Genomic DNA, 15,000 nt, shown 5'->3' with positions numbered 1-15,000 from the left:
CATCATCTCTCATCCCTTCATCATCTCTCATCCCTTCATCTCTCATCCCTTTATCATCTCTCATCCCTTTATCATCTCTCATCCCTTCATCATCTCTCATCCCTTCATCGTCTCTCATTCCCTCATCATCTCTCATCACAAAAAAATCTTCAACACAAACACACTTTTAAACGAACAACAAGATAAATAATCCATGTGTGTGTCTTATCTGTAGATGTGTGTGTGTTATCTGTAGATGTGTGTGTGTTATCTGTAGATGTGTGTGTGTTATCTGTAGATGTGTGTGTGTTATCTGTAGATGTGTGTGTGTTATCTGTAGATGTGTGTGTGTTATCTGTAGATGTGTGTGTGTTATCTGTAGATGTGTGTGTGTTATCTGTAGATGTGTATGTGTTATCTGTAGATGTGTGTGTGTTATCTCTAGATGTGTGTGTGTTAACTGTAGATGTGTGTGTGTTATCTCTAGATGTGTGTGTGTTATCTGTAGATGTGTGTGTGTTATCTGTAGATGTGTGTGTGTTATCTGTAGATGTGTGTGTGTTATCTGTAGATGTGTGTGTGTTATCTGTAGATGTGTGTGTGTTATCTCTAGATGTGTGTGTGTTATCTCTAGATGTGTGTGTGTTATCTGTAGATGTGTGTGTGTTATCTCTGGATGTGTGTGTGTTATCTGTAGATGTGTGTGTGTTATCTGTAGATGTGTGTGTGTTATCTCTAGATGTGTGTGTGTTATCTGTAGATGTGTGTGTGTTATCTGTAGATGTGTGTGTGTTATCTCTAGATGTGTGTGTGTTATCTGTAGATGTGTGTGTGTTATCTGTAGATGTGTGTGTGTTATCTCTAGATGTGTGTGTGTTATCTGTAGATGTGTGTGTGTTATCTGTAGATGTGTGTGTGTTATCTCTAGATGTGTGTGTGTTATCTCTAGATGTGTGTGTGTTATCTGTAGATGTGTGTGTGTTATCTCTAGATGTGTGTGTGTTATCTGTAGATGTGTGTGTGTTTTCTGTAGATGTGTGTGTGTTATCTGTAGATGTGTGTGTGTTATCTCTAGATGTGTGTGTGTTATCTGTAGATGTGTGTGTGTTAGCTGTAGATGTGTGTGTGTTATCTGTAGATGTGTGTGTGTTATCTCTAGATGTGTGTGTGTTATCTGTAGATGTGTGTGTGTTATCTGTAGATGTGTGTGTGTTATCTGTAGATGTGTGTGTGTTATCTGTAGATGTGTGTGTGTTATCTGTAGATGTGTGTGTGTTATCTGTAGATGTGTGTGTGTTATCTGTAGATGTGTGTGTGTTATCTGTAGATGTGTGTGTGTTATCTGTAGATGTGTGTGTGTTATCTGTAGATGTGTATGTGTTATCTGTAGATGTGTGTGTGTTATCTCTAGATGTGTGTGTGTTATCTGTAGATGTGTGTGTGTTATCTCTAGATGTGTGTGTGTTATCTGTAGATGTGTGTGTGTTATCTCTAGATGTGTGTGTGTTATCTCTAGATGTGTGTGTGTTATCTGTAGATGTGTGTGTGTTATCTGTAGATGTGTGTGTGTTATCTGTAGATGTGTGTGTGTTATCTCTAGATGTGTGTGTGTTATCTCTAGATGTGTGTGTGTTATCTCTAGATGTGTGTGTGTTATCTGTAGATGTGTGTGTGTTATCTCTAGATGTGTGTGTGTTATCTCTAGATGTGTGTGTGTTATCTGTAGATGTGTGAGTGTTATCTCTAGATGTGTGTGTGTTATCTGTAGATGTGTGTGTGTTATCTGTAGATGTGTGTGTGTTATCTGTAGATGTGTGTGTGTTTTCTGTAGATGTGTGTGTGTTTTCTGTAGATGTGTGTGTTATCTGTAGATGTGTGTGTGTTATCTCTAGATGTGTGTGTGTTATCTGTAGATGTGTGTGTGTTATCTGTAGATGTGTGTGTGTTTTCTGTAGATGTGTGTGTGTTATCTGTAGATGGGTGTGTGTTATCTGTAGATGTGTGTGTGTTATCTGTAGATGTGTGTGTGTTATCTGTAGATGTGTGTGTGTTTTCTGTAGATGTGTGTGTGTTTTCTGTAGATGTGTGTGTGTTATCTGTAGATGTGTGTGTGTTATCTCTAGATGTGTGTGTGTTATCTGTAGATGTGTGTGTGTTATCTGTAGATGTGTGTGTGTTATCTGTAGATGTGTGTGTGTTATCTGTAGATGTGTGTGTGTTATCTGTAGATGTGTGTGTGTTATCTGTAGATGTGTGTGTGTTATCTGTAGATGTGTGTGTGTTATCTGTAGATGTGTGTGTGTTATCTGTAGATGTGTGTGTGTTATCTGTAGATGTGTGTGTGTTATCTGTAGATGTGTGTGTGTTATCTGTAGATGTGTGTGTGTTAACTGTAGATGTGTGTGTGTTAACTGTAGATGTGTGTGTGTTATCTGTAGATGTGTGTGTGTTATCTGTAGATGTGTGTGTGTTATCTGTAGATGTGTGTGTGTTATCTGTAGATGTGTGTGTGTTATCTGTAGATGTGTGTGTGTTATCTGTAGATGTGTGTGTGTTATCTCTAGATGTGTGTGTGTTATCTGTAGATGTGTGTGTGTTATCTGTAGATGTGTGTGTGTTATCTGTAGATGTGTGTGTGTTATCTGTAGATGTGTGTGTGTTATCTCTAGATGTGTGTGTGTTATCTCTAGATGTGTGTGTGTTATCTCTAGATGTGTGTGTGTTATCTCTAGATGTGTGTGTGTTATCTGTAGATGTGTGTGTGTTATCTGTAGATGTGTGTGTGTTATCTGTAGATGTGTGTGTGTTATCTCTAGATGTGTGTGTGTTATCTGTAGATGTGTGTGTGTTATCTGTAGATGTGTGTGTGTTATCTGTAGATGTGTGTGTGTTATCTGTAGATGTGTGTGTGTTATCTCTAGATGTGTGTGTGTTATCTCTAGATGTGTGTGTGTTATCTCTAGATGTGTGTGTGTTATCTCTAGATGTGTGTGTGTTATCTCTAGATGTGTGTGTGTTATCTGTAGATGTGTGTGTGTTATCTGTAGATGTGTGTGTGTTATCTCTAGATGTGTGTGTGTTATCTCTAGATGTGTGTGTGTTATCTCTAGATGTGTGTGTGTTATCTCTAGATGTGTGTGTGTTATCTCTAGATGTGTGTGTGTTATCTCTAGATGTGTGTGTGTTATCTCTAGATGTGTGTGTGTTATCTCTAGATGTGTGTGTGTTATCTCTAGATGTGTGTGTGTCAGGAGTCGATGGTTAATGACTCAGATCTAGAGACGCGTTGAATTGTCTTCGGTGACGATCGATTGGTCGAGTCTTGCAGCGTCGACGGAAACAGAGAGTTGATGAAAGACAGGATGAAAGACAGGATGAAAGACAGGATGAAAGAAAGGATGAAAGAAAGGATGAAAGAAAGGATGAACTCTGACTGCGTCTCATATGGATCATGATGTTTCTTCTGTAACCTGAAGCTCATCATGACACGAGCATCAGTTTCTTCTCAAATCTAATTGATAATATTGACATTTACTCTCTTGACCAGAGATTCACCAGCAGCTCTGATCCTCTCGCTGCTCCTTCATCATCTCTCATCCCTTCATCATCTCTCATCCCTTCATCATCTCTCATCCTTTCATCATCTCTCATCCCTTCATCATCTCTCATCCCTTCATCATCTCTCATCCCTTCATCATCTCTCATCCCTTCATCATCTCTCATCCCTTCATCATCTCTCATCCCTTCATCATCTCTCATCCCTTCATCATCTCTCATCCCTTCATCATCTCTCATCCCTTCATCATCTCTCATCCCTTCATCATCTCTCATCCCTTCATCATCTCTCATCCCCTCATCATCTCTCATCCCTTCATCATCTCTCATCCCTTCATCATCTCTCATCCCTTCATCATCTCTCATCCCTTCATCATCTCTCATCCCTTCATCATCTCTCATCCCTTCATCATCTCTCATCCCTTCATCATCTCTCATCCCTTCATCATCTCTCATCCCTTCATCATCTCTCATCCCTTCATCATCTCTCATCCCTTCATCATCTCTCATCCCTTCATCATCTCTCATCCCTTCATCATCTCTCATCCCTTCATCATCTCTCATCCCTTCATCATCTCTCATCCCTTCATCATCTCTCATCCCTTCATCATCTCTCATCCCTTCATCATCTCTCATCCCTTCATCATCTCTCATCCCTTCATCATCTCTCATCCCTTCATCATCTCTCATCCCTTCATCATCTCTCATCCCTTCATCATCTCTCATCCCTTCATCATCTCTCATCCCTTCATCAACTCTCATCCCTTCATCATCTCTCATCCCTTCATCATCTCTCATCCCTTCATCATCTCTCATCCCTTCATCATCTCTCATCCCTTCATCATCTCTCATCCCTTCATCATCTCTCATCCCTTCATCAACTCTCATCCCTTCATCATCTCTCATCCCTTCATCATCTCTCATCACTTCATCATCTCTCATCCCTTCATCATCTCTCATCCTTTCATCATCTCTCATCCCTTCATCATCTCTCATCCCTTCATCAACTCGTCGTGATCTCAGTTTGTTGATCATTAGCGACTCTTGTTGTCGTGTTCTCTCTGACACGATGTTGTGTGTTTGGAGCTCGTTAACGAGGTGGACAACATCACGAGCGACAATCCTTCTGGAGCTCGTGAAGCTCCAGGCTCGGTGTTTGACGAGCCGAGGTCACGAGCGACTCGACGTCACCGCGAGTAAAACGGATCCTTCAAACGTTAACATTGAACCGCAGACGCAGCTTTTAGCTCCGTCGGCAACTTTATGACACATTTGAGTCGCGAAGCTTCTTCTCGCATCAATATTTCAAAGTGTGGAGGATCGAGTGTCTGTTCCTGGAGCAGGTTTCACCAGAAACTGGAGAGGAAGCAGAAGCTGTTCTTTTTAAATACCGTGTTGTGCTGGTTTACAGTGTCGTTGCTCAGGATTGTTAGGATGAAGTCCTTCAAGAGAAGGTTCTCAAGGTTCTCAAGGTTCTCAGGGATCATCAGATGTTTAAAGAACATATTAATGATGTCAGTATTTATGGAATACGATCAATGAAACTTTTAAATGATTATTTATGATCAATTATTCAGATCCAGCTGCAGGTCAAGGACAGGTCAAGAATGTGGTTTCACAAACATGTCCTGGGTTCGCCCCGGGGCCTCCTCCTAATCGCAGAAGCAGGTGAGATGACGGAGGAGGTTCTGCTTGGACGTGTGAGGACGACCAGTGAAGACCAACGAGGTCCAAGAAGAAGAAAGTTCATCATGAAACCTGGAATCAAGTCAGAACAGAAACACGTGTCGTTACTGTGAACTTACCTCAGATCGAGGTATTACTTAAAAAATAAAAATGCAATAAAAACATTCCAAAATGCTAAATAGTAAATAATATGACATTTAAAACCAAAGGTTTCTTTGTCAAACTAAAGCACATGAACGAGTCATTGTCAACACTTTTATTTTCTCTTATAACTACAAAGTGCATTTAAAGAATGTGTATTTGACGTTTAAATGTAGGATTATTTTACGACGTCAGTTCAGCGGCTCAGAGATCAGTAAGAACTTGAGCTTCTCTCTGACATACTTATATATTTATATTTAATTATAAAAGAAACGTTGCATAAATAAACATATGTCAACATTCAAGGGATAATATTGAATCATTTAAAACAACTGACACAGAAGAAAGCCCAGTCAGTTTGTGTTTTGTTTGAATAAATCCTACACTCTTGAACACACCATAGAAATCCCGACTTCATTGAAGGCATTTTTGTGTTTGACAAGTGTTGAGAGAAGTTCAAAGACATCTTTCCATCGACAAAGTTGATTTATAAACAAGAAAACCATGAGATTAAATCTAAACATCTGCATCTCTAACAGGAAAACTGTGTCTGCGTCGTCATGACGACGGTTCCAGTCGAGGTTCTTTCCATAACAAACGTTTTTGAAGAAAAAATGCACCTTTTTACTTTTACTTTACATCTTAAATGTTGGAGGCCAAAGAAAAAAAGCGATCTGTTCACGACAAGAAACTGAAAAATGAAACAAAATGATCCAAACACTTCAAAGTATTGTTGAAGTTTCTGAAGATTCACTGTTTCTCGCCAAAACAGCTCGTGAGCGACTGTCAAGCTCGAGAACTGAGTCCCGACAAAATAAGAGCGAAGTGAAGATGACACTAGATATTGAACAAATGTTGTGATCGTCGATGAGACAAACATCAGTTCAGTCGTCGTATCTTCATCGTGTGTTCGTCTCAAACCGGCTCCAGTGTCCAGACGTTGATCCACTTGCGACGTCACCTTCGTCACGTTCGTTCCCCTCGTGCAGAGACAGACCATAATAGTCCCGGTGCTGCAGCTGGATCGTTTATCCTCAGTGTCCGGTGAACAAGATCAGCCGTGAGATAAGAACGAGTCAAAACAATCCATTCATCTTCAGAGTCTTCGAGTCGATGGAAACGTTCTCCTTGTGTTTGAAGGATTCACATGTTTGTTCATGACTTTCAGTGAGTTACAAACATTACTTTCAGTGAGTTACAAACATTACTCTCAGTGAGTTACAAACATTACTCTCAGTGAGTTACAAACATTACTCTCAGTGAGTTACAAACATTACTCTCAGTGAGTTACAAACATTACTCTCAGTGAGTTACAAACATTACTTTCAGTGAGTTACAAACATTACTCTCAGTGAGTTACAAACATTACTTTCAGTGAGTTACAAACATTACTCTCAGTGAGTTACAAACATTACTCTCAGTGAGTTACAAACATTACTCTCAGTGAGTTACAAACATTACTCTCAGTGAGTTACAAACATTACTCTCAGTGAGTTACAAACATTACTTTCAGTGAGTTACAAACATTACTCTCAGTGAGTTACAAACATTACTCTCAGTGAGTTACAAACATTACTCTCAGTGAGTTACAAACATTACTCTCCGTGAGTTACAAACATTACTCTCAGTGAGTTACAAACATTACTCTCAGTGAGTTACAAACATTACTTTCATTGAGTTACAAACATTACTCTCAGTGAGTTACAAACATTACTTTCAGTGAGTTACAAACATTACTCTCAGTGAGTTACAAACATTACTCTCAGTGAGTTACAAACATTACTCTCAGTGAGTTACAAACATTACTCTCAGTGAGTTACAAACATTACTCTCAGTGAGTTACAAACATTACTCTCAGTGAGTTACAAACATTACTCTCAGTGAGTTACAAAAATTACTCTCAGTGAGTTACAAAAATTACTCTCAGTGAGTTACAAACATTACTCTCAGTGAGTTACAAACATTACTTTCAGTGAGTTACAAACATTACTTTCAGTGAGTTACAAACATTACTCTCAGTGAGTTACAAACATTACTCTCAGTGAGTTACAAACATTACTCTCAGTGAGTTACAAACATTACTCTCAGTGAGTTACAAACATTACTCTCAGTGAGTTACAAAGATTACTTTCAGTGAGTTACAAACATTACTTTCAGTGAGTTACAAACATTACTCTCAGTGAGTTACAAACATTACTCTCAGTGAGTTACAAACATTACTCTCAGTGAGTTACAAACATTACTCTCAGTGAGTTACAAACATTACTCTCAGTGAGTTACAAACATTACTTTCAGTGAGTTACAAACATTACTTTCAGTGAGTTACAAACATTACTCTCAGTGAGTTACAAACATTACTCTCAGTGAGTTACAAACATTACTCTCAGTGAGTTACAAAGATTACTCTCAGTGAGTTACAAACATTACTTTCAGTGAGTTACAAACATTACTTTCAGTGAGTTACAAACATTACTCTCAGTGAGTTACAAAGATTACTCTCAGTGAGTTACAAACATTACTCTCAGTGAGTTACAAACATTACTCTCAGTGAGTTACAAACATTACTCTCAGTGAGTTACAAACATTACTCTCAGTGAGTTACAAAGATTACTCTCAGTGAGTTACAAAGATTACTTTCAGTGAGTTACAAACATTACTTTCAGTGAGTTACAAACATTACTTTCATTGAGTTACAAACATTACTCTCAGTGAGTTACAAACATTACTCTCAGTGAGTTACAAACATTACTCTCAGTGAGTTACAAACATTACTTTCAGTGAGTTACAAACATTACTTTCAGTGAGTTACAAACATTACTTTCAGTGAGTTACAAACATTACTCTCAGTGAGTTACAAACATTACTTTCAGTGAGTTACAAACATTACTCTCAGTGAGTTACAAACATTACTCTCAGTGAGTTACAAAGATTACTCTCAGTGAGTTACAAACATTACTCTTAGTGAGTTACAAACATTACTTTCAATGAGTTACAAACATTACTTTCAGTGAGTTACAAACATTACTCTCAGTGAGTTACAAACATTACTTTCAGTGAGTTACAAACATTACTTTCAGTGAGTTACAAACATTACTTTCAGTGAGTTACAAACATTACTTTCAATGAGTTACAAACATTACTTTCAGTGAGTTACAAACATTACTCTCAGTGAGTTACAAAGATTACTCTCAGTGAGTTACAAACATTACATTCAGTGAGTTACAAACATTACTCTCACTGAGTTACAAACATTAATCTCAGTGAGTTACAAACATTACTCTCAGTGAGTTACAAACATTACTCTCAGTGAGTTACAAAGATTACTCTCAGTGAGTTACAAACATTACATTCAGTGAGTTACAAACATTACTCTCAGTGAGTTACAAACATTAATCTCAGTGAGTTACAAACATTACTCTCAGTGAGTTACAAACATTACTCTCAGTGAGTTACAAACATTACTCTCAGTGAGTTACAAAGATTACTCTCAGTGAGTTACAAAGATTACTTTCAGTGAGTTACAAACATTACTTTCAGTGAGTTACAAACATTACTTTCATTGAGTTACAAACATTACTCTCAGTGAGTTACAAACATTACTTTCAGTGAGTTACAAACATTACTCTCAGTGAGTTACAAACATTACTTTCAGTGAGTTACAAACATTACTTTCAGTGAGTTACAAACATTACTTTCAGTGAGTTACAAACATTACTCTCAGTGAGTTACAAACATTACTTTCAGTGAGTTACAAACATTACTCTCAGTGAGTTACAAACATTACTCTCAGTGAGTTACAAAGATTACTCTCAGTGAGTTACAAACATTACTCTTAGTGAGTTACAAACATTACTTTCAATGAGTTACAAACATTACTTTCAGTGAGTTACAAACATTACTCTCAGTGAGTTACAAACATTACTTTCAGTGAGTTACAAACATTACTTTCAGTGAGTTACAAACATTACTTTCAGTGAGTTACAAACATTACTTTCAATGAGTTACAAACATTACTTTCAGTGAGTTACAAACATTACTCTCAGTGAGTTACAAACATTTCTCTCAGTGAGTTACAAACATTACTTTCAGTGAGTTACAAACATTACTTTCAGTGAATTACAAACATTACTTTCAGTGAGTTACAAACATTACTCTCAGTGAGTTACAAACATTACTTTCAGTGAGTTACAAACATTACTTTCAGTGAGTTACAAACATTACTCTCAGTGAGTTACAAACATTACTCTCAGTGAGTTACAAACAATACTGTCAGTGAGTTACAAACATTACTCTCAGTGAGTTACAAAGATTACTTTCAGTGAGTCACAAAGATTACTCTCAGTGAGTTACAAGCATTACTCTCAGTGAGTTACAAACATTACTCTCAGTGAGTTACAAACATTACTTTCAGTGAGTTACAAACATTACTTTCAGTGAGTTACAAACATTACTCTCAGTGAGTTACAAACATTACTCTCAGTGAGTTCCAAACATTACTCTCAGTGAGTTACAAACATTACTTTCAGTGAGTTACAAACATTACTTTCAGTGAGTTACAAACATTACTCTCGGTGAGTTACAAACATTACTCTCAGTGAGTTACAAACATTACTGTCAGTGAGTTACAAAAATTACTCTCATTGAGTTACAAACATTACTCTCAGTGAGTTACAAACATTAATCTCAGTGAGTTACAAAGATTACTCTCAGTGAGTTACAAAGATTACTTTCAGTGAGTTACAAACATTACTTTCAGTGAGTTACAAACATTACTTTCATTGAGTTACAAACATTACTCTCAGTGAGTTACAAACATTACTCTCAGTGAGTTACAAACATTACTCTCAGTGAGTTACAAACATTACTTTCAGTGAGTTACAAACATTACTTTCAGTACATTACTTTCATTGAGTTACAAACATTACTCTCAGTGAGTTACAAACATTACTCTCAGTGAGTTACAAACATTACTCTCAGTGAGTTACAAACATTACTCTCAGTGAGTTACAAACATTACTTTCAGTGAGTTACAAACATTACTTTCAGTGAGTTACAAACATTACTCTCAGTGAGTTACAAACATTACTTTCAGTGAGTTACAAACATTACTCTCAGTGAGTCACAAACATTACTCTCAGTGAGTTACAAACATTACTCTCAGTGAGTTACAAACATTACTTTCAGTGAGTTACAAACATTACTTTCAGTGAGTTACAAACATTACTCTCGGTGAGTTACAAACATTACTCTCAGTGAGTTACAAACATTACTGTCAGTGAGTTACAAACATTACTCTCATTGAGTTACAAACATTACTCTCAGTGAGTTACAAACATTACTCTCAGTGAGTTACAAAGATTACTCTCAGTGAGTTACAAAGATTACTTTCAGTGAGTTACAAACATTACTTTCAGTGAGTTACAAACATTACTTTCATTGAGTTACAAACATTACTCTCAGTGAGTTACAAACATTACTCTCAGTGAGTTACAAACATTACTCTCAGTGAGTTACAAACATTACTTTCAGTGAGTTACAAACATTACTTTCAGTGAGTTACAAACATTACTTTCAGTGAGTTACAAACATTACTCTCAGTGAGTTACAAACATTACTTTCAGTGAGTTACAAACATTACTCTCAGTGAGTTACAAACATTACTCTCAGTGAGTTACAAAGATTACTCTCAGTGAGTTACAAACATTACTCTTAGTGAGTTACAAACATTACTCTTAGTGAGTTACAAACATTACTCTCAGTGAGTTACAAACATTACTTTCAGTGAGTTACAAACATTACTCTCAGTGAGTTACAAACATTACTTTCAGTGAGTTACAAACATTACTTTCAGTGAGTTACAAACATTACTTTCAGTGAGTTACAAACATTACTTTCAGTGAGTTACAAACATTACTTTCAGTGAGTTACAAACATTACTCTCAGTGAGTTACAAACATTACTTTCAGTGAGTTACAAACATTACTTTCATTGAGTTACAAACATTACTTTCAGTGAGTTACAAACATTACTCTCAGTGAGTTACAAACATTACTCTCAGTGAGTTACAAACATTACTCTCAGTGAGTTACAAACATTACTCTCAGTGAGTTACAAACATTACTTTCAGTGAGTTACAAACATTACTTTCAGTGAGTTACAAACATTACTTTCAGTGAGTTACAAACATTACTTTCAGTGAGTTACAAACATTACTTTCAGTGAGTTACAAACATTTCTTTCAGTGAGTTACAAACATTACTTTCAGTGAGTTACAAACATTACTCTCAGTGAGTTACAAACATTACTTTCAGTGAGTTACAAACATTACTTTCAGTGAGTTACAAACATTACTTTCAGTGAGTTACAAACATTACTTTCATTGAGTTACAAACATTACTTTCAGTGAGTTACAAACATTACTCTCAGTGAGTTACAAACATTACTCTCAGTGAGTTACAAACATTACTCTCAGTGAGTTACAAACATTACTCTCAGTGAGTTACAAACATTACTTTCAGTGAGTTACAAACATTACTTTCAGTGAGTTACAAACATTACTTTCAGTGAGTTACAAACATTACTTTCAGTGAGTTACAAACATTACTTTCAGTGAGTTACAAACATTTCTTTCAGTGAGTTACAAACATTACTTTCAGTGAGTTACAAACATTACTTTCAGTGAGTTACAAACATTACTCTCAGTGAGTTACAAACATTACTTTCATTGAGTTACAAACATTACTTTCAGTGAGTTACAAACATTACTCTCAGTGAGTTACAAACATTACTCTCAGTGAGTTACAAACATTACTCTCAGTGAGTTACAAACATTACTCTCAGTGAGTTACAAACATTACTTTCAGTGAGTTACAAACATTACTTTCAGTGAGTTACAAACATTACTTTCAGTGAGTTACAAACATTACTTTCAGTGAGTTACAAACATTACTTTCAGTGAGTTACAAACATTTCTTTCAGTGAGTTACAAACATTACTTTCAGTGAGTTACAAACATTACTTTCAGTGAGTTACAAACATTACTCTCAGTGAGTTACAAACATTACTATCAGTGAGTTACAAACATTACTCTCAGTGAGTTACAAACATTACTCTCAGTGAGTTACAAACATTACTCTCAGTGAGTTACAAACATTACTTTCAGTGAGTTACAAACATTACTTTCAGTGAGTTACAAACATTACTTTCAGTGAGTTACAAACATTACTTTCAGTGAGTTACAAACATTACTCTCAGTGAGTTACAAACATTACTCTCAGTGAGTTACAAACATTACTTTCAGTGAGTTACAAACATTACTTTCAGTGAGTTACAAACATTACTCTCAGTGAGTTACAAACATTACTCTCAGTGAGTTACAAACATTACTCTCAGTGAGTTACAAACATTACTCTCAGTGAGTTACAAACATTACTCTCAGTGAGTTACAAACATTACTTTCAGTGAGTTACAAACATTACTTTCAGTGAGTTACAAACATTACTTTCAGTGAGTTACAAACATGACTTTCAGTGAGTTACAAACATTACTCTCAGTGAGTTACAAACATTACTCTCAGTGAGTTACAAACATTACTTTCAGTGAGTTACAAACATTACTTTCAGTGAGTTACAAACATTACTCTCAGTGAGTTACAAACATTACTCTCAGTGAGTTACAAACATTACTCTCAGTGAGTTACAAACATTACTCTCAGTGAGTTACAAACATTACTCTCAGTGAGTTACAAACATTACTGTCAGTGAGTTACAAACATTACTCTCATTGAGTTACAAACATTACTCTCAGTGAGTTACAAACATTACTCTCAGTGAGTTACAAAGATTACTCTCAGTGAGTTACAAAGATTACTTTCAGTGAGTTACAAACATTACTTTCAGTGAGTTACAAACATTACTTTCAGTGAGTTACAAACATTACTCTCAGTGAGTTACAAACATTACTTTCAGTGAGTTACAAACATTACTCTCAGTGAGTTACAAACATTACTCTCAGTGAGTTACAAAGATTACTCTCAGTGAGTTACAAACATTACTCTTAGTGAGTTACAAACATTACTCTTAGTGAGTTACAAACATTACTCTCAGTGAGTTACAAACATTACTTTCAGTGAGTTACAAACATTACTCTCAGTGAGTTACAAACATTACTTTCAGTGAGTTACAAACATTACTTTCAGTGAGTTACAAACATTACTTTCAGTGAGTTACAAACATTACTTTCAGTGAGTTACAAACATTACTTTCAGTGAGTTACAAACATTACTCTCAGTGAGTTACAAACATTACTTTCAGTGAGTTACAAACATTACTTTCATTGAGTTACAAACATTACTTTCAGTGAGTTACAAACATTACTCTCAGTGAGTTACAAACATTACTCTCAGTGAGTTACAAACATTACTCTCAGTGAGTTACAAACATTACTCTCAGTGAGTTACAAACATTACTTTCAGTGAGTTACAAACATTACTTTCAGTGAGTTACAAACATTACTTTCAGTGAGTTACAAACATTACTTTCAGTGAGTTACAAACATTACTTTCAGTGAGTTACAAACATTTCTTTCAGTGAGTTACAAACATTACTTTCAGTGAGTTACAAACATTACTCTCAGTGAGTTACAAACATTACTTTCAGTGAGTTACAAACATTACTCTCAGTGAGTTACAAACATTACTTTCAGTGAGTTACAAACATTACTCTCAGTGAGTTACAAACATTACTTTCAGTGAGTTACAAACATTACTTTCAGTGAGTTACAAACATTACTCTCAGTGAGTTACAAACATTACTCTCAGTGAGTTACAAACATTACTCTCAGTGAGTTACAAACATTACTTTCAGTGAGTTACAAACATTACTATCAGTTTTGGTCGTTTTGAGACCAAGATGTTCCCGAAACTCTTCCTCCTCCATCACCATGACGACCTCATTAACGCCACATTAATCACCGACGACGTGTCTGGAGCAGAGAGTGAAGTTTTCAAGGTCGTTCAAGTTCACCTCGAGGCAGAGTGAACTCACTCTGGTGCGAATACAAGAGACGATCTGGAACCTTTTGAAGGAAGTGATCAATTGATTACTTTTATTAACTTCTTATCACTAATAACTCAAGGCCAACATTTTTTGTTGTGGCCTGTTCGTGTTGATGGGTTCGATTTATTGACTCTAAAGAAATCAGATATTAAGAATAACAATACTATTACAAACTACTACTATTTTATAGCATTTTATTTACATACATTTCATTCATTATTAAAATAACTTATTTTCAGTAAATATTTTAAAAATCCTTTAAATTACACAAAAGCCAAAAAAAGAAACAAAGAACTTATTATTATTATTATCTTTGGAGTTGAACAAATAACACAAATAAATACAAAATAAATCAGAATCATTTCCATGAACAGCTGCTTTGAATGAAGTTAAATAAACTAAGAAGAACTTAATGTATGAAGAAAATAAAAATAATTTTACTCTGATGTGACCAATAAATATATTCAAGATTCAAACATTCATGTGGACCATGCACTTTCTCTCCATCTCACTCCATCTCACTCCTTCTCACTCCGTCTCTCTCCGTCTCACTCCTTCTCACCCCTTCTCACTCTGTCTCTCT

The 15,000-nt window shown here is 35.9% G+C and overlaps 1 protein-coding gene across 1 annotated transcript in view; it reads left to right on the top strand.

Annotated features, from left to right (window-relative positions):
- LOC148068939 (inactive phospholipase D5) overlaps window positions 1-15,000 on the top strand; it is an 84,300-nt gene that overhangs the window by 54,929 nt on the left and 14,371 nt on the right. The gene's annotated exons all lie outside the window — the stretch shown is intronic.

Source organism: Callionymus lyra, chromosome 11 (assembly GCF_982586985.1).
Source record: "Callionymus lyra chromosome 11, fCalLyr1.hap1.1, whole genome shotgun sequence".
Lineage (NCBI taxonomy): Eukaryota > Metazoa > Chordata > Actinopteri > Syngnathiformes > Callionymidae > Callionymus > Callionymus lyra.
This window is presented reverse-complemented; position numbering and strand designations above follow the sequence as displayed.